At 60.2% G+C, this 18,682-nt stretch overlaps 1 long non-coding RNA gene across 1 annotated transcript; it reads right to left on the bottom strand.

Annotated features, from left to right (window-relative positions):
• Nucleotides 1-1,488: 1,488 nt before the first annotated feature.
• Nucleotides 1,489-13,451, bottom strand: LOC118533858 (uncharacterized). The gene is made up of 5 exons (XR_004916398.2): nucleotides 13,314-13,451; nucleotides 9,241-10,167; nucleotides 8,718-8,832; nucleotides 7,360-7,564; nucleotides 1,489-5,936 (listed from the first exon to the last, which is right to left on the bottom strand). It is a non-coding gene; the product is annotated as an uncharacterized LOC118533858 (long non-coding RNA).
• Nucleotides 13,452-18,682: the final 5,231 nt, after the last annotated feature.

Below are 18,682 nucleotides of genomic sequence, written 5' to 3' on the forward strand. Positions count from 1 at the left end.
GACCCCAAGAGCAGCCCTCAGCCACCTGACCCCTCTCCCCCTTTTACTCAGCCAGCAACCCACGTGCCCCCTCCAGCCAGCTCCAGTCATGGTGGCGTGTAGGATGGGATGGCGCCAGGTGCACTGGCCAGCCCCCGCCCGGGCTGTTGTCTCGTCTCCACTAAGCCCCACACTCACTGGCGGCCAGGAGCCTGTCTTTCTGGGACAAGGATGAGTCCAGGAAGGACAGCTCCAAGTGAGGGCAGAGTTCTGGGGTGGGAACGTCATTCCTCGGGCCTCGCTCCCTGCCCATGAACTGGGTGGCCTGGCGGTGCCAGGGGCCCGGGGGTCGCACGGAAGACTGGTGCAGAGCCGACCATCGGCTCTGTGTTTCTTCAGCGGAGCCTTCGTGCACCGTCAGATCCAGTAGCTGCAAACGTCCGTGCAGAGAGAGGTGGCCAGACCAGGTCCAGGCAGACCCCAAGGGGGCTGGCCACGGGCAACATTTGACTCGGCGTGCAAGCCAGTCGGTGGGGGGACCTGGGCATCAGTCCCGGTGGAGCACGGTGGTCACTACAGGCCTCCGAGGGGCAGTCCCAGCTCCCTAAAGCTGCCAGGCGCTGGATGGCCTCAAAGCAGGGCCAGTCTCTGAGTCCCTCCGAGGTGGCAAATACGAATGGCCTCCTCCCACATTGTCATAGCAACCACACTTGTTAAAAAAGTATCCCACCTTCTATTGTGTTAGGTGTTAGGAGACTGACGTCAGTTTTTCCAACACTAACCAACAGAAAGGCTGCTTTATCCCACAGCATTTTTTTAAATTAAGGCAAATAAAAATTTCTCTGGTTTGAAGATTTTTTAAAGACTGCTGGCAGCATGGAGATCATGACTGCCTTCCTGGGGCTCCACGCGACCCTAGCTGTGACCCTGCCTGGATCCGACCTCCCACCAAGATCCCCAGTGCAGAAACCCCAACCAGGACCGAGGCCCAGTGGCCGCCCCGAGACATGGACACCCCATCTGCTGAGGGCGTTGGAGCACACGCGGCCTTTGGGGAGCACCGTGAAGGCTGAAAAACATGTGGGCCGCCTTCTGGGGGTATTCCCTGCAACGCCAGGGGACAGAGTTCTGGTCCCCGCCACGGCACGGCACGGATGAGCTCGAGAACAGCACGCCAGGTGGGAGAAGCCAGACACACAGGACCACGTGTTGCAGGATCCCATTTATGAGCATGTCCGGAACGGGCAAAGCCACAGAGACGGACAACACGGCAGTGGTGGGCGGGGCCTGCGGGGAGGTGGTTCGAGTCAGTGCCATGGGGATGGGAGTCTCCTTTTGGGGGTGATGAAAATGGCCTCACATTGGTTGTGATGGTGGTCACACAACTCCGTGAATACACTAAACATCGCCGCATTGTGTGCACGTGAATCATATCTCAATAAAACTGTCTTAAAACAATCCCCACACAGTAATAATACTTTATTCCAGAAATACACACACACACACACACACACACACATACCCTCTGACCTAGCAATTCTACTTCTAGGCATTTTTCATAAGGAAATAATTAAGGATGTGCACACAGATGTTTAATGCTTTAAGAACCGCTTTAAATGTCGAAGGAGAGAGGCTTGAATACATTCGGGCGTGCACGCTCCCTGGAACTTTGCTTGCACTAGACATGTACTTACGGAGTGGGTGTGTGCTCTTGATAAATTGCTACACGAAATTAATGGGTCAGGAGCAGCCAGGGTGGGTGCTGTAAAATCACGTGCCTTAATACATGGAAGATCGGTCGCCAAATCATAAAAGGGGCCCCTTCCAGATAAGGGATTTGGGAGGATTCTTTCCTCCTCGTTTTCAATTCTTGGGATTCTCTAGTTTCCTATCATGACCTGCGTTACTGGTACAACACACTGGAGGGAGTCATGCTTTGCAGGTGGCAGGAGGGGAAGATAGGTAGGAGCTCGAGTGCAGAGAAACGTGGCTTTGCTTTGAGCAAACAGAGTGAGCTCTGGGTGAGCAGAGCTGAGCAGAATAAGCTTGGCGCGGGGGACCCAGGTGAGGCCTGCCTCTCGGGGCCTCCATCATGGACAAAATGCAAGTGATAAATCCCTCCTGGAATCCCAGGTCCGGGGTTGAGCCCCAGCGGGTCCGAGGCGGACACTGATGGAAGGGCCCAGCTGTGGGTGAGGGAAGCTGGCTGCACAACCCCAGTCTCCTGGGCACGCCGGCCTGGATGACAGCTCTGGGCCCCGGGCCAGCAGGTCTTCGCTGGGCCCGCTCCCTCTGCCTGTGCATTATTTCCTGCTAATCAGCGTCACAGGGCCCCAAGAGATGCCAGCCTGGAGCCCCACCAGCTGCTCCGAGGAGCCGCTCCCCTGTTCCAGGGCACGCTTGGCTGGTTTTGGGAAGACTGGGCGTAAGCAGAGCTGACAGCCCCATCTGCTTCCTCCTGAGGAGCGTGAAGCCCTGGGAGCGGCCACGGAGCCTGTTCAACACCCGGGGCCCCGGTTGAGGTGGGGCGCAGTCCTCGCCAGCCCGAGCCCCGGGCCAGCCTCCCCTCCATGGCCCTGCCAAGGCGACCGCGGGAGACTGAGTCAGGACCCGCCCCCCAGACAGCAGCCCGGGGTCGGGCAGGGGTATGAGGCCAGGATGCTCCATGCTGCCGGCAACACGGACCGTTACAGAGGCCAGGGACCACGGCCAGCAGAGCAACCCCAACGGCATTAACTGGGCGCTTACCGATTGCCCTGAGGAACTGCTGTCTGTGCCCCCAGCCCAGTCCTGCACCCTCTTTTACAGACCAGGGTCGCTGAGACCGGGGAAGGTGGTCATGCTCAGAGCCGTGCCCCACACTCCAGCCGGCCTGCATCCCCAGCCCCGTGGCAAAGGGTCTTGGGTGCCTGAGTGTGGGACTCCCACCGTGTGGCCCCCCGCTTCCAGACCCCTGCAGACCTCCCCTGGGGAGGCAGCGGAAGAAGCTCCAGCTGCAAATCTGATAGAGCAGGGAGGCGGGGCCCCGGGGGCACGGCCCAGGGCAGCCTGGGGTGTCCGGATGCTCCCGTGTTTACAGGGAGGAGCCTGGAGGCTGGGAAAGGGGCCCGAACTGGGAGCCCGGGCCAGGCCTGTGCCCTCTGGGGAGGAGAGGACAAGTGCCCATCAGCGGAGGGCCTGTCCCCGCTTGGCTTTCCAAGAAGCAGACTCCTAGAAGAGCAGGCCCTTGGAGGCTGGCCTGCGAGGAGCTGAGAAAGGCAGCGTGGGCAGAGGGCTGACTGGCCTGCAGCCGCTGGGCCTCGGCAGACCACACGGGCGCGGGGCAGTCTAGGCCCCTCACACTTGCCCCAAACTGAGGCAAGGGGGACAGGCCTCTGCACCCTTGCATCGGCTCATCACGGACATGGGCTGCCATCCCCCCAACCCAAGGGGACAGCGACCTTGGACCAGGAGTGTCCCTGTGGCCAAGGCTGGAGGACGGCCGCTGTGAGCAAGTGTTGCCTGCAGCTGGGGGGTGGGGGCTGGGGCCCAGGGAGGGAATCTGGGTGGACACCACAGCATCTGCTACGGGGCCTGGAAGGACCCCCATCCTGCCCAGAGACGGCCGGGGTCCAGGCGAGGCCCCCAGGGCTCCCGTCTGCCAGGGCCGAGACAAGCCCCTCCCCTCCAGCACGCCTGGCTGTGATGGCCCTCCTGAGGGTCCCCCGTGAGCTGCGGTGCCCCCGCCTCCAGGTCCTGCATGTTTCAGGGAGCTGATGATAGGCAGCAGAGGGACCCGGGACCCCCTTCCTCAGGCACCATCAGCAGAGGCTCGCCTGCCCAGGCCCAGCGCCCCAGCCCCTCCCCGCTCACAGCCAGGGGGGCACAGACCCTGAGGCAGCCCCTTACCAGGCAAGAACACCGCATTTGTTCTTGATGAAGATATTACAGCTCATCGTGGAAAACCCAAGCTTCTGTTGAGCAGGAAGTGAGTCTCCCCAAACCCCCCACCCAGAGAGAAGCTCCGAAGCTTCGGCGCCAACCCCCAACCCGGGCCCGCCTGTGGTTTGCAGATACGGAGAATGTTACGGGAACGGATTGGGCTGCCCACTGCCTGCTTGCTTCACTCAGCGTGATGTCCGTGCATACAGACAGATGGACGCCAGCCGTTCGAGTTCAAACGTCAAACCTCCACGACCTGCCCGGGTGCATCAGGTCAGCCGGTCCCCTGCGCAGGAGGCCCCAAGAGGTGGGTGCAGGGAGAGCAGAGCCCAGCAGGCCTCAGCTTCCTCGCCTGGGAAATGGGGCTGGCACGGCGTGGGCCGACCTCGCCACCGCTGTGACCGCGTCGGGATCACCCAGGGTGGGGGCTGCGGCGGGCGATTGGAGCCGGGGACCAGGAGGCTCCTGGCGGCAGTAACTTCTGGCCTCAATCAATAGCTGTTTCTCTGCTCCAAATTACCTTCTCCCTCCCTGCAACCATCAGAGGCACCTGCTGCCGATCAGCTATGACACTTTACAGAAATGCTATTGGAATTTCCAAACTCAGGAGGCTTCTCCGGGGCCAGAGAACTGTTTGCTCAGCCGACTCCATCAGCCGGGGGGGGGTGGAGGTTAGCACCGAGCTAAGCCACTGCGCTGGGCCGCTTGCTCCGGCCTCGGAGGGGCAGCCACGGGCGTGTGCGAGGCCACAGGGTCCCTAGAGCAGCCCTGCTGGGGTCCCACACCATGACCGGTGGGGCCAGACTTTGGCACTGACCTTGCATGTGACCTCGTGACCAGAGGTGCTGGCTTCCCTGGGCGCACGAATGCCAGGGAGTGGAGTTTGAGGGCCTGGCCTCGGTGCAACCCTGCAGATCCTGTGGGGTGAGTCACTGGGTCCCTACACCAGCTCCTGAGGTCCCTGTGGGCCCCAAGTTCAAGTCTGTGAGTCAGAACGCCCCGGCATCTGCAGGGCACAGTTCGCTCCCTTAAGCCCCCAAGACTGGACCCCAGTCAGGATGCCGTGAGGGATCGTCAGCCTCGGTGCCCGGGGTCTCCAAGCCAGTGTAAGGTGGGCCGGGGAACAAACAGGGCTCCCTTGTCACTGGCCGGCGGCATGGTGGTGTCGAGGGCAGAACACGGGCTCAGGGGCCACACAAACGTGGACCAGACCCTGATCCCAAGCAGTCACTAGCTGGGTGCCCTTGGGCAAGCATGAACGGGGAGGCCAGCTTGTCGAGTCTTCGGCAAGACAAGTGTCCGTGCATGGAAGTGCCGGGCACACGCGGGGCTCTGAACAGGGATCCACACGGTTCCACAGACACCCGTGGCTTCCTGCAGCTCAGGGTGGGGCCCCGGTTTGCAAACAGGGCCTGGATGGACAGGTCATCACCAAGAGGAGCACAATGGCCTCTGAGGCCCCCCCAGGCCACGGCCCAGCCAGGGGGTACCCCGCCACAGCCGTGAGGCTCGTGCCTCAAGTGGCCCTGAGGTGCCCAGCTGCACCCCTTGGCTGCACAGAGAGATGGTAGAGCGCCGCGTGGGTTTGAGCCCGTGGCCCATCTCTCTCTTCCACGTGGCGTGGCCGTGCTTCCCTGAGAGCAGAGACCCTCCCTGGCGCTTGCTGCTACACCCCTCGCCCAAACGTAATTAAAAGAAGGAACATGATAATGACCTTCCAGCCACTGAGGGGCTCTAGTGGGCTCTGCCTGCCCATGGGAGGGACCTGCTACCCGAGGCCCTGGGTCAGGCTGCTTTCCCCCAGCCCCGCCCCGCAGCCCTGACCTTCCCCAGCAGAGCTTTGGAGGCGGTGAGGCAACCTCCGCCCAAGCTCCCCAAGTGGACAAAATGGGGCACTGGGGATTCTGGGGTGAACAAGGTACCCCGCTGGTCCTACCTCAGAGTCGGTCAAAGCTCCAGCCGTGGTCAGGAGGCAGCGCAGAGTGGAAAGACAGCCCCGAGCACCAAGCCCTTACCCTGAGCCTCAGTGTTCTCATCTGCAAAATGGGGAAGATATTGCCTGCCTTCGTGGGAACAGCAAGAATGTCACACAGAGTGCCCAGTGTGGTTCCAGTCTGCCCCGATCACTGTTGGTTTTTATGAGAAAGGAAGGAGAGAGGGAAGGGCGTGAGTCTGGGACCATCCAGTCCTGGGTTCTAGGCACATGGGGGGAGAGGGGGAGGGGTTGTTAGAATTGGGGAACCTGACAGCAACTGATGACCGGGACTCTGAGGATGGCCACACTGGGCCCCAGATGCCTGGCCTGCCCGCCTCTGCCCATGAGCTTCCAGAACAGGAGGTCCCAGGGAGCTAATGACCACACTAGTTACTGCTAGACCAATTAACAGTAGACTATATGAGACTGTGTTCCCAACCTTGAAAAATGCATTAAAATAAACATAAATAAAATGATGTTGGAATTAAAGTCTGAAGGATCCATGCAGAGCCGCAGCCCGGGGCTCAGGAGGGCTGGGGCCCCGTCCAGCTCCCCGCTGTGTCTCCAGCACCCGACCCTGCAGGTACCCAGAGCACGGTGTGCGAGCTGGTCCAGGAGAGCAGGGCCCCAGGTAGCTGCTTGTAAACAGGCCCTGGGAGCTTGTTCTCCTCCTTCTAGCTCCCAGAACCCAAACACCTGGGTCTTCGCCCCAGAGTGAGGGGACTTCTGATGCCCCCTGCCCACGCTCAGCTCTAGTGAGCTTGAGGCCCTCAGGAGCTCCCCCTGCCCACAGGCTCCTTAGCTGGGCATCCCAGACCCCCAGCCACACTGCAGCCCTTCTGGCCTTTCCTTCCACTCTCTGCCTTGTGATTGAAAACCCCCTACCGGCTTCCTGATAGCACCCAATCCAGAGCAAACCCCACTTCCTTGAATCCCCCCAAAGTCACCTAACAGGCACCTGGATCCCACAGTCAGCCCTTTCTAACACCCTGTGTGGACACCCCATGGGTCCCCGGAGTGTGCGTTCTCCAGTGTTGCAATAAGCCCAGCTGCTCAGGCCCAAGGTGCCCCTGGTGGTCATTGGCAGGGGGCGCCAACGGCAGCGTATCGGGCACACCTCCACACGTGCTCCTGCTGGACCCTCTCCCAGGAAAGCACTGAAATGGCCCCGCGTTCCCCTCTCCTCTCACTGATACTTAGACTTAATTCTCATCTGGCCCATAAATCTCCCTCGGACGGCCCCTCCTCCAGGAAGCCTTCCCGCCCCTCCAGGCTGGCTTCACTGTCTGTGTCTGCGCCCCACACCCTTGAGCCCCTCTGGCGGCCCACCAGCCAGCATCATCAGCATAAGGGTCTGCACGGCCCACGGACACCTGCCCCGAAGGGAACAAGACGGAAGAAATCGCTGCCTGAAGGCACTAGCTCCTGTGTCCCCGGCCCCTAACCACTTTGTGAGCTCGAGCACCGAGCAGGGGGCTGCTCACCAGGCATTCTCTCATCTTGAGGGGCAGAGACCAGGCACCAAGTGCAGGTGTGCCCCTGCCCACGCCCCCTTTACACCATCCATATGGTAACTCGGAATGGATCGCAGACTCGAATGTAAGGTCTGAAGCCTCTAGAGGAGAGAGGAGAAGCCCAGAAGACCCTGGTGCGTCCATGACTTCTCAGCTAAGCACGAGGACGCCGTCCCTGGAGGAAACAGCCGATAAGCGGGACCTCATTAAAATGAAAACCTTCTGCTCCGTAAAAGACAATGTTAGGATAGTGAGAAGACAGGCCACCGACGGGGAAAAAATATCCACAAAGCATCTGATAAAGGGCTCTTAAAACTCAATAATGAGGAAAAACAAAAAACCCGATGAAAAAATGGGCAAGATATCTGAACAGACAGCTCACTAAAGAAGATACACAGGTGACCAACAAGCACGTGGAAAGATGCCCCCATCACCCGTCCTCAGGGATGCAAATCAAAACAACAGTGAGACACCGCCATGCACCTCTGGGAACGCCCGGCTTCCAGAACGCTGGCCACGTGGGCGCTCGGTCGGTGCTGGGCCACCGCGGAACGGGGCCGGTGCTCCGCAACACGGGGTGGCGGTTTCTTACAAAACTGGACATGTCCTTTCCCTATGATCCAGTAACCGCACGCCTTGGCATTCACCCCGATCCGTGGAAAATCTACATCCACCAAAAAGCCCGTTCGTGGATGTTTCTGGCAGTTTTGTTTATAATTGCCCAAACTCGAAGTAGCCAAGATGTCCCTCAGAAGGTGAGTGAATAAATAAAGTGTGGTCCATCCAGACAGAGGACTAATATTCAGCGTTAAAAAAGGAAACGAGCGATCAGGCCACAAAAAGACACGGGAAGCTCACGTGCATGTCGGTGAGACACCAGCATGGCAAGGCTGAGCGCTGTGTGTTTGCGGCTCTACGGCATTCTGGGAAAGGCAAAATTTTGGAGACGGTTTAAGGATCAGGGGCTGCCAGGAGTGGTGGAGCACAGAGGGCGTTCAGGACAGGGACCCCATCCATGTGATGGTGGCATGGTGGCTGGGTGGCACCCAGTGCCTCAATACAATTGTCTACAGATGGGTCTTCATGTTTCTGTGAACCCAAGACTGCTAAACAAAAAAATCTGTTAAATTAAATTGTGAGAGAGAAGCCCAAGGAAAGAAGCCAGAGGGGCGACATTTCAGGCCGCAGGTGGGTGACCGGCCATCTGCACAGGACCGGTGCCACCCAGCTCGGCCTGGAACGTGTTCCATCACGTGGCCTCCGGTGAGGGCCGTGGGAGGGCTGGGGGCCCAAGAGCCACCACACGGTTTTCCGAGGACGTCGCTCACCTCCCCGAGTCAGCACCCAGGCCCGCGTGCGTGCATTCACCAGAGCGTTGACGGCCCGCCCTTCCTCCACGTGGGCACAGACTCAGACTCGCTCAGTCGCTCAGCCCTTTTCTGTCTGAGAAGAAAGCAAATACTGGCTTGAGCCAGCCCCAGACACAATGTCTATGAACCGTAATTACGACTGTCAGGATTAATGAGGTTTCTCGGATTCTCATTACCCGGGAAATATTTCAGAAAAGCTGTCCACCATACAGTGGGGGGTTGGGGGCACCACATGCCAGGAAGGTGCTCCTTGCCCAGAGGAGCTGCTCAGAGAAGGTCAGATCAGCAAGCAGCCCCCCAGAGGGATGGCCCCTGGCCTTCCCCGGGCAGTGGCCCCCAGCAGAGGGTCCGCCAGCTGGAGCAGGGGTGGCCCGGCAGCCACAAGGGCCCTGGTAACACTTGTCCTACAGAGGACAAACAGACATCCAGTTGCTCATCTGTGCCTTTTAATTAACTAATTCATATTCGTGCACTCACTCACCAGCCATGGGTGCATTTGTCAAGTGTTTGATGAACGTCTGCTATGCGCCCAGCACCGTCATAATGAGCCCACACATTTATTTATGAATCAACGCATCCACAGATTTGGGGCATTCACGTGTTCGTTCGACCCCACGGCGGGCTTGGGGCTTGCAGGGACGGAGCTGTGGGAGGGTCCGGCGGCTGCTGAGAGAGCACGAGTGCTTCCCGAGGAGGGGCCTCTGCGCTCTGAGAGCTCAGCTCCCGGGAGTGGGGAGGCGGGGACCAGCTCTAGGTTGGGTGGATAGCAGCCAGGGTCGCAAGTGAAGCCTGGGCACCAAGGACATCGAGCCTCCCAGGTGGCCAGGTAGAGGCCGGCAGCCAGGGAGTCGGTGGGCTGGCGGGGACCTCGTGGCTCCTGGAGTCCAGATCGCACGAGCTGTGAGCCCGTGGGCCCCGCGCGTCGGCGGGCCCGGCTGGCTCGGCCTCCCCGTGCCCCATGACGCACACACTACAGCAGGACCGGCGAGAGCTCGCTTTACAATGAAGTATTCATCACTGCTGGCAAAGCCTGGCCCTGAAATATAGTTTGGAGAAGAAAAAAAGAGTCATCAGGCATTTAATAGTGGTGTTAACAATGCTTTATTTGGAAATGAATTCATTCTGACAACGTCCCAGCCAGCAAGTCAGGGCCCGGCCAACCCGTCCTGCCGGCTTCCAGGATGATCTCTCATTTCTGTGACATCGAGGGACGGGCTGCCAACAGGAGACACACCTGGGCCAGGCGCAGATCCGGCTGGATCGAGGTTATGGCCAGCAGTCCTCCGCTTAAGGGGAGCCCATGAAATTTTAACGACGTCCTGAGGTTGGCCAAAGCATCCTTTTAAGTGGAGAGCAAGACGCGCCCTGCGTGGGGACTGGGCATCTCCAGTCTGACTGAGCAGCGGGGCTGAGGTGAGCTACTCGTCCCCCTAACCAGCTTCCCTGGGACGGGGGAGGCCTGCACCAGCCGCCTCCACCTCCCCCCACGGCTGCGTGGGTACCCCCGGGTCCCTGCCCCCCCGAGGCACATGTGCACACAGGGATCTCCCAAACTCGGGATCCTGGGCAACCCCAGCTGGGCCCCTGCCTCCAGTTCCGTTCCCTTGGAAGCCCCTCCCCAAGGCAAAGGCACCCTCATCCCAAGGACCAAAGCCCCTCTGGAAAGGGCCTTTTGTGGGCCTACATGCCCCTCGGAAGTGCTTTTGGGAAGTAATTTGCATGCAATGAGAACACAGCGACACCACTAATTAGGGGTTTACGATCCCGCCTGCCTGGGCCGGCAGAGTTCATATTTGCTTTCTCCACAGACGCTGCACATTAACAACCAGACAAGATCAGGCGGACTTTTCAGATGCCAGGAGCAGGTCCTGGGCCAGCCCTCGGCCTCGCCAAGCAGGGGGGGCACTAATTACGAGTCTTTCTTTCCTGCCGGGAGTGGAGGTCCGCAAAGGGGCCCCGAGTGCTGCCTCCCGCAGGTGCTACCTCGAGAGGCCCCAGGGTGGTCCTGGGAGGGCCACACTCAGGGCAGATCACACGTCCAAGGGGTTGCTCCCCAGGTCACACGGTGAAGACACACAGAGACCGCCAGGCCCGCTACCCCAGGGGCACCTTCATAATGTGTGCAGAGAAGGGGGACACAGGCCAGGAATCAGAGCCTCCAGGCATGTACTGGCCTCCCATCTGCTTTGCCAAATCCCATCTGGGAGACTGGGAGGACAGGACAAAGGGGCTCTTCTCCTTTGTAAAGTGTGGTTTCCTGGGGTCAACACAGAGGGGGTTGGAGGGGAGCATGGTGTCCCTGGAAGATGTCCTCGAGGGCACAGAGTGAGGCGGGACAGCGGGAGCCATGGAAGGTTAAGGAGCAGGAGCCTATGAGGGGAAAGAGGGCAGAAGGGCAGGAGGGATGGAGAACAGGGATGGAGACAGGGGTGAGCCCTGGGGAAAGCGAGCCTGCAGCTGGGTGGGGACATGGGTCAGGGCTACATGTGGGGCCCAGAGCAAAATGAAAATGCAGGGTTCTGGCTCAACAAAGTGGGGAAAATGGGCTGTTAATGGGCCTGAAATCCAGAGTTTTGTCCTTTCTTCCACATGATGTGTTTTATTTGCTATTTAATGTCATTTCAAGAAAAGTCCTAAATGTAAATTATTAGCATGAGTTTTACCATTCTTCCTTATTTCTTATCCGATTGTTGTATCAGAGCCTCTAACTCCTATGTAAAATCACAGAAATTACACAATTTGTATTTCTCGGCTTGTTCCTGAGGAATGCCTCCACGCAGCTAGACCCAGGAAGGTTGGAAGGAGGAAGAGGGTCCCCCAGGCAGGAGCCTCCCCAAGGCATGCTCCCTCTGACACGGGGTGAGCGCAGGCGAGCCTGGAGGGGCGTTACACCCGAGGTGGGGGTTGGCAGCTCCCCCTCCCCAGGGCCCCAGCCCACTGCAGCCAGGCGAGTCTGGGGGTCCTGCAGCCGCACTCCAAGGTGCCCACCCAGCTCAGGGCTCCAGGGCCCAGGCCCCGTCAGGGCAGAGGGCAGTGGTGGTCCCCGCGCCAGGATGGGGAGGGGAAAGTCAGACTGGAGTCTGAGTGATGGGGAGCCCCAGTGGGATGTGTGAAGAGAGAAGCTTGGTCCTGTCAGTCTCTAGTACACTGGATTCTGGGAGGAGGGAGGGGGGAGGAATGGAGGGAGGGAGAGTGGGAGGGAGGAAGGGGGCCAGGGAGGGAGGGGGAGGGAAAGGAGACAGGGAAGGAGGAGAAGGGAGAGAAGGAGAGGGGAAAAGAGGGGGGAGGGGAAGAGGGAGGAGGGGGGAGGAGAGAGGGATGGGGAGGGGAATGGGCAGGGGTAGGAGGGAGGAAGAATGCCGAGAGCAAGGAGGGGTGAACACCCACCTGCTGGGGCCTTCCCACCCATCCTGCCAGAGCTGGTTGAGGCAGGAGGGCTGGGGGAGCAGGGCTGGGGAAGTGGGGCTGGGGGAGCAGGGCTGGGAGGCCGGATGGGCTCTGGCAGGTGTTTCCAGCTCCGGCCCGCACCACGGCCCTGGGAAGGCTGTTTCTCAGGGACTCGGGCCACGTGCACGTCTGGACACCTCTGGGCAGTGGGGTTGTGCCCCTGGCGCTGCCCCTCCCCTGCCTTCCTGCCCTGGGCTGTGGCCCCTGACACTGGCTCAGCCCCTCCCCAGGATGTCCTGCCTCAGGGCGACCCTGGTGCTTTGTTTGACTCTGGCAGCTGTGTAAGCCAGCCTGGGTGGGCGCCTGGCTCCAGGCTCCTCCCCGTTGCTGGGAAACCCTCAGCCTGCAGACCCGGCCCCCGCCAAGTAGCAGACGCCAACCCCCTCTCGTGCCTCTGCCAGGGAGGCCGGGGCTGCGGACCGCTGGGGACTGAGGTGGCCTTTCCACCCACTGGCTCCCTGGGGAAAGGGCCTAGCTGGCAGAGCTCCGGTGGTGCAGGGCCCTGCCTACCCGGTGCCCTGCACGCCCCCCACCCCGACCTCTCCCGAGAGCCGGCTCTGTGTCTACCTCCCCACATCACCGCGTGGCATATTCCTTTGTACCTCTCCGGCTACCAACAACAGTGCCCTGCGAGCAGGAGCCTGGCTTTCCCACCCTGGTCTCCCTGGCATCCCGCGGGTACACGTACCCGCTCGTGGCTGGAGGGGGCAGGGCGGGGGGACCCGAGCCAGGCAGGTCCTGCAGAAACCCACGGTGGTGGGCAGCACCCCCGCAAGTCAGGCAGGCGTCCATGCCGGGACCACCACGGCTCTGCCTGGTGTGGCCGAGCGGGGAGAGGACCCCCGTCCCCATCTGACCGCAGAACCCCTTCCCTGGGAGCAGTCGGCCTCCTGCTGTCCCCATTTCTCTTGTTTCAATAATTCTTTCAGCCCGTGATGTGTAAATAAATTTATTCTTCCAAAAAACAATCATTAGCCGGGCCCCACATTAATTCCCCTGCAATCTGTGTAATTAACTGCATGTAACACCAGGCATTACAGGATCCGTGTGCTAATCAGCACTCCGCGGGTCCTGGAACCTAATTAAATCTTCTTCCTGTTTATCCACTTCCAGGATCCTCAGCGAAGACAAAAGCCACCAGGAAAGCTGTGGTAATAAATCATCTTTCCACGATTTTTGGAGGGCGCAGTCCCACTGTGTATCTTTGCATTTCATTCCCACCCCGAGCCCCCCCTCCTGCCGCGCTGTCCCATCCCCCGCCCCGTAGCTGTCACTCCTGACTGCCACCACTAGTGTCCTTCTAAGGGGGCAGGCAGAGGGAGATGTGACACCAGAGAGGAGAAGCCATGAGCAGAGGCCGGGGGGATGCGGCCCCAAGCCAAGGGAGGCCCGGAGCCACCAGCAGCTGCAGGGGCAAGGAAGGACCCTCCCCTCGAGCCTCCAGCAGAGCGCAGTCCTGGAGTCTGGACTCGTGGCCTCCTCCCTATTGAGCTGTGCTTACAGCAGCCACGGGAAACCAATACACCCAGCGAATCGGAATCTGAGTGTTAACAAGATCCCCAGGTGCTGGGGCGCGGGTGATGGTTGCCTGGAGCCCGGGCCACCTCCAGGCAGAGCAGGACTTGGGTCTGAGCTCCATGCTGACAGCACGTGGCACCTGACACCAGGACCTTGCGCTTACTGTGTGCCTGCCCCCTTCCCTGTATGACCCTCCTGATCCTGGGGTGTAAAACACCCCAGACTGGGAAACTGAGGCAGAGAGCGACATAACTTGGCCAGGAGCACACAATGGCACATGCTGCGGTGGGACCGGAACCAGGACTCTGGCTGTCGAATCTGTGCCCATGCTGGGCCCTTGTGCACACGGCGTGGGGGGCAGGGGCAACAAGGCCACCTGTCTCGGCATCGGCACTGTCCACTCGGCACATAGGAGCTGGGATGGGGAAGCCGAAATCAGGCAGCCACGGCGGGGCTTACGAGCAGAGATGCAAGCTCATTCTGAGCGGGGTGCCTGAGACGGGGCCTAAGGAAATGAGCCACCGCGCCCCCCTGTCCTGTTGTCGGAGGCTGAGATCAGGTAAGGCGGGCGCCTCGGTCACACATGTGGTCTGCCAGGGTCTCCTCACCTCTGCTCCCTCCAGCTGTCCCCGAGACACTGCCCAGATGCTGTCCCCGCTGAGGCCCAGGTTGGCTCCATCTCCCCCACCACAGGTCAGCTGTCCTGAAGCTGTCCCTGAGTCAGAGATGGGTGAGCAGGAGGTTCAGGGGGAGGCCCTCAGGATGAGCCCCTGGGCGGGGGAGGCGGGATCAGGCAGAGAACTGAGCTTTGACACCATCTTGACCCAGGCCACAGCTCATCCTGCAGGTGCTCAGAGCCACCCCAGGCCCAGGGGAGGGGCCCAGACCATCCGTGCCCCACCTGCATCAGTCCGCCCCACCTCCGCCAGTCCGGATGCTGGCTGCCCTCAGAAGAAGGCGGGGACTGGGGCCGGACCGTTCTCTTCGGTGAGGGCCAGTGTGCAGAGGGTCCCCCCGCACCTGCAGCAGCCAGGGGACTCAGGGCTCCACTCCAGGGCCCTTGGGCAGCGTGGCCCAGCACCCACCACCACCTTCCTCCCCACCTTCATCTGGGTACCCTCCTCCGAGCTGCCCAGCCCACCACCATGGAGACCCCCATTCCCATTCCTGGTCAGCACAGAGGCCCTGGGTCCCCCGAGTGGGGGCCGGGCGGAGCTTGGGGGTAAGAGACACTGCTCTGCCCGGCCCGGGGGGGTCAGCAGTACTGATCGCCACCGGCCCCCTCGCCCTCCACACGCACATTGAAACCGGGCGTCCTGCCAAGCCTGTCTCCGGCAATTTCCTCGAGTTAATAATGCTCCCATTAGCCCCATGCAGCAAATCTGTCACAAGCAGCCCCCTTCTGGGCCGTATTTTTTACTTTTAATTATGATCAGATGTGGAATATTGAGTACTTTGATGCATTTTAGGCGCCTTCAGAGAGTTCTTTTTAATAATGCAATTGTAAGGCTCTGAAGGCTCGTAACCTGGGTCATTACTGAAATATGCATTCAGTGGTATCAAAGTTGGACCTTTCCCCCCAACAGGGGACTTAGGGGGCGAACTCGGAGGGCCGGAGTCAACCAGGTGAGTCACCACGGAGGCCCGGAGCATCTCAGGCCCCAGAGCTCACGCTCCCTCCTGCCAGTGTGCATGACGGGAGTGAACATTTTGTGGCCTGCCCCAGGACGTCAAATCACCTGCTGCTAGGTTCCCCTGATTCACCGCACACGGACCCGCGCTTGCCTCCATCAGAGCAGGACAGCTAAGGGTTAAGGGGGCTCTGGGTCAGGCGGGCATGGGCGTCAGGTGGGTCAGTAAGGGGATTCAGCGCCATAAACCCTGAAATCCACCTGCAGCCAGGCCTGGCTGGTCGCAAGTCAGTCCCCGTCAGGGAAAGATTGAAGGCACCTAGATCAGAAGTTTCTAGGGTGTGGAAGGCAGTGGGGGAGGGGAAGATCAAGGTCAAGGACACTTGGACCTAAGTGCAGCTCTGGATGCTGCCAGGCTGTGTGGTCCCAGAGGAGCTGAGTCTCAGTTCCCCTAAAATGGGGGTGTACAAATCCATTCGCAGTAAAAGGACTCAGCCCTGAAGTGGGGGGCAACCAGAGTTGGGGGTGAGCTGCAACTGGCCTGGGAGGGAAGAGGTTTTGTTTATTCTGGTAACAAAGGGAACTCACCACCTCCCCAGCCCCACGCTCTGCTTCCCTCTAGGCAGCTGGCTCAGGTGTCCCCTGGGGGGCCTTCTGCCCCTCCACCTCCCCCCTGGACCCACACCCACCCCTGCGTACCTTCATTCATTTAACAAAAATGTACCGAGCACCTACTGTGCCAGGCTCTGGTGACCAAGAGACACATTCTGGGGATGATGGATAAAGGACAGACTGCTGTGGTCGTGGATTCTCTCCCAGGGTGGGGTACACAGGGCACCCTGGTGGAGCACGGCCCACCCAGGTCAGAGCCGAGGCCCTGAATCAGAGCCCCGCCCCCACGAGGTCAGAGCCCCACCCCTCCAGGTCAGGGTCCAGCCTTCTCCCCGGGAGGCAGCCTCCCCAGGGCAGCTCCCTGCAGGGTCACAACTGCCCTCAGTTTCAGCAGCCCTGGAAAAGGCCGCCAGTAAAAGGACTCAGGGTGGGTGTCCTGGCTGTGACCAAGCACCCTGTGACCATCGGGGCAGGAAGTCTCTGAACCATTTTGCAACTTTTCTATAAATCTAGACCCTGTCCAAACTAGTTTATTTTAAAAAATTCAGTCTCATCTGACAAAACCCCTCAGTCTCAATATTAATTGAAAGCCCCTACCCCTGACTCAGGCTGGGGGGGGGCTCCCTGGAGCCTGGAGTGGGGGTGGTCTGCTGGCTCCCCTGGACCCCACGGCCAACCCCGGTTTGGGGCAGGGGCCCTGGGGGGGGTGGCCTCCTGCTTCCCCACCGAAGCACTGTCTTCTTGTGCTTCAGAGCAACTCCGGAGGAAGAGAGCCCCAGAGGGGTCTCGCCCCCGCCCCACTTTGTGGCCCCCGATGGCCTCAAGCCTGGGGCGAGAAGAATAGGGGGCAGAGAAAACAATGAATAGAAAATGCTTTCACGGGGTGGGACACACAGAAAGTGCTCCAAAATAGTGAGACTTATACTTTCTATAATTTCACTTAGTCCTGAACGGAGGCGCAAGATGGTCGCATTATGTCAGGAGTTCCTTGCTGGGGAAACATCATGCGGCAGGACAGAACCAGCAGAATCTTCAGCAGTGGGTCCCACCACCTGTTAACCAGGGCCTAGGGCTTCAGCACAAAGCCCAAACAGTCAGACAGAGAGCCAGAGCTGGAGCTGGAGAAGAGACAGACCATCCGGGTGGGTCCTGTTGCAACACCTGCCAGCAGGTGCGGGCCCCCGGCCGGGCGCACTCCCCACGGCTGCTGTGCGGGGCGGGTTCCCTGGAAGCAGATGCAGAAGCAGAACCCGGGGTGCCTTCGGGGCCTTCGGGACCAGGGCCTGTGGGACGAGGGGAAGCAGGGCGGGGCAGAGGAAGCAGCTGAGGGGTCTCTAGCTTCCCGGGCCTCCTTCTGCCAGGAGCTGGTTTAGGAGATGCTGCAGGACCGACCGCAGCCCCCGGGGCTGGAGCTGGTCTCGGGGCCACAGCTGGCCCTGGGGAGTCTCCCCCGCTCCGCCCTCTGTCCTCCCTTCCCCTCACCCTCGGCCACCCCTCTGCTAGCGACTTGACCCAGACCTCATGAACACCTGCCCGCTCCACCTGCTTTGCTGTAAAACGGGCACCCAGGTCCGACACGACATCTGTGGGGTCCCCTGCCCGTAAGCCAGCCACTCCAACGTCCTCAGACAGTGGTGTTGGCGGGGCCCTGCAGGCAGGAAAGGTGGCAGCTGCAGCTGAATCTTTCCTGGGCCTGTGGGTAGTGTCCCTCTCCACCATGGCGGCCACTTGGTCCTTGCGCTCCCCCTGCTAGTGCTGGGTGACATCCCCCCACTGAGTCACATTGTCTTCCAGGCTGTTGAGGCCCCTTTGCTGGTTTTAACCTGTGACACCTGGAGCCACAGCCCTAGCTCCCCACATGCCTGTCCCCCACACATCCTCGTTCCCAGTGGTACTGGACAGGCTTCGCCAGAGAAACAGAACCAATAGGACAGGTAGATGGATCAATGACAGAGAGACAGAGTGATGATTGATAGATTGATAGATAAGGACTGGCCCATCTGGCTGTGGACGCTGAGAAGTCCCACGAGCCCAGCAGAGCCAGTGGTGTAAATGAAGACCCATGTCCCAGCCCAAACAGTCAGACAGAGAGCCGATTGTCCCTCACCCCACCTGTGGTTCGAGTCAGGCCTTCAACTGATGCGACAAGGCCCACCCACATTGGGGAGGGTGATCTGCGTCACTCGGTCTATGGATTCGAATGTTAATCCTATCCAGAAACCCCTCACAGACACACCCAGCATGGTGTTTAACCAGGTCCCTGGGTACACCGGGCTGACTTATCACACCAACCCCCCAGTCTTTTCCCTCGGGCCACAGGCCAGCGAGCCAGGCCATTTACCACTGTCCGTGAGTCCCTTTACGTTCTAGCCTTGGGTCGCTTCTCTTCTCACACAGAGGATGAGCAGATGCAATGCCCAGTTCTGCTCCTCGAGGCCCTGCCCCCACTCCTGCCTTTCCAGGCCTCCCCCGGGTGAGCCATAGGGTGGCTCACCTGCAGGTGCCTCTCCCCGTGAGTCTCGAGGCCTGCCTGTGTGGTCTCCACAGAGCGGTGGCTCAGGCCTCGAGAGCAGGAGCCCAGGGCTTCGGAGGCCCCCATCTCTCAAGTCCCACAACCTGGCCTCCTCCCTCTGGGGGCCAAACAAGTCAGGGGAGCCGACCCAGATTCCAGGTGGCCGGAGATTTGACGCCACCTTTGAATGGGAAGAGAATGAA

The sequence above is a fragment of the Halichoerus grypus genome, chromosome 14, assembly GCF_964656455.1.
Source record: "Halichoerus grypus chromosome 14, mHalGry1.hap1.1, whole genome shotgun sequence".
Classification (NCBI taxonomy): Eukaryota; Metazoa; Chordata; class Mammalia; order Carnivora; family Phocidae; genus Halichoerus; species Halichoerus grypus.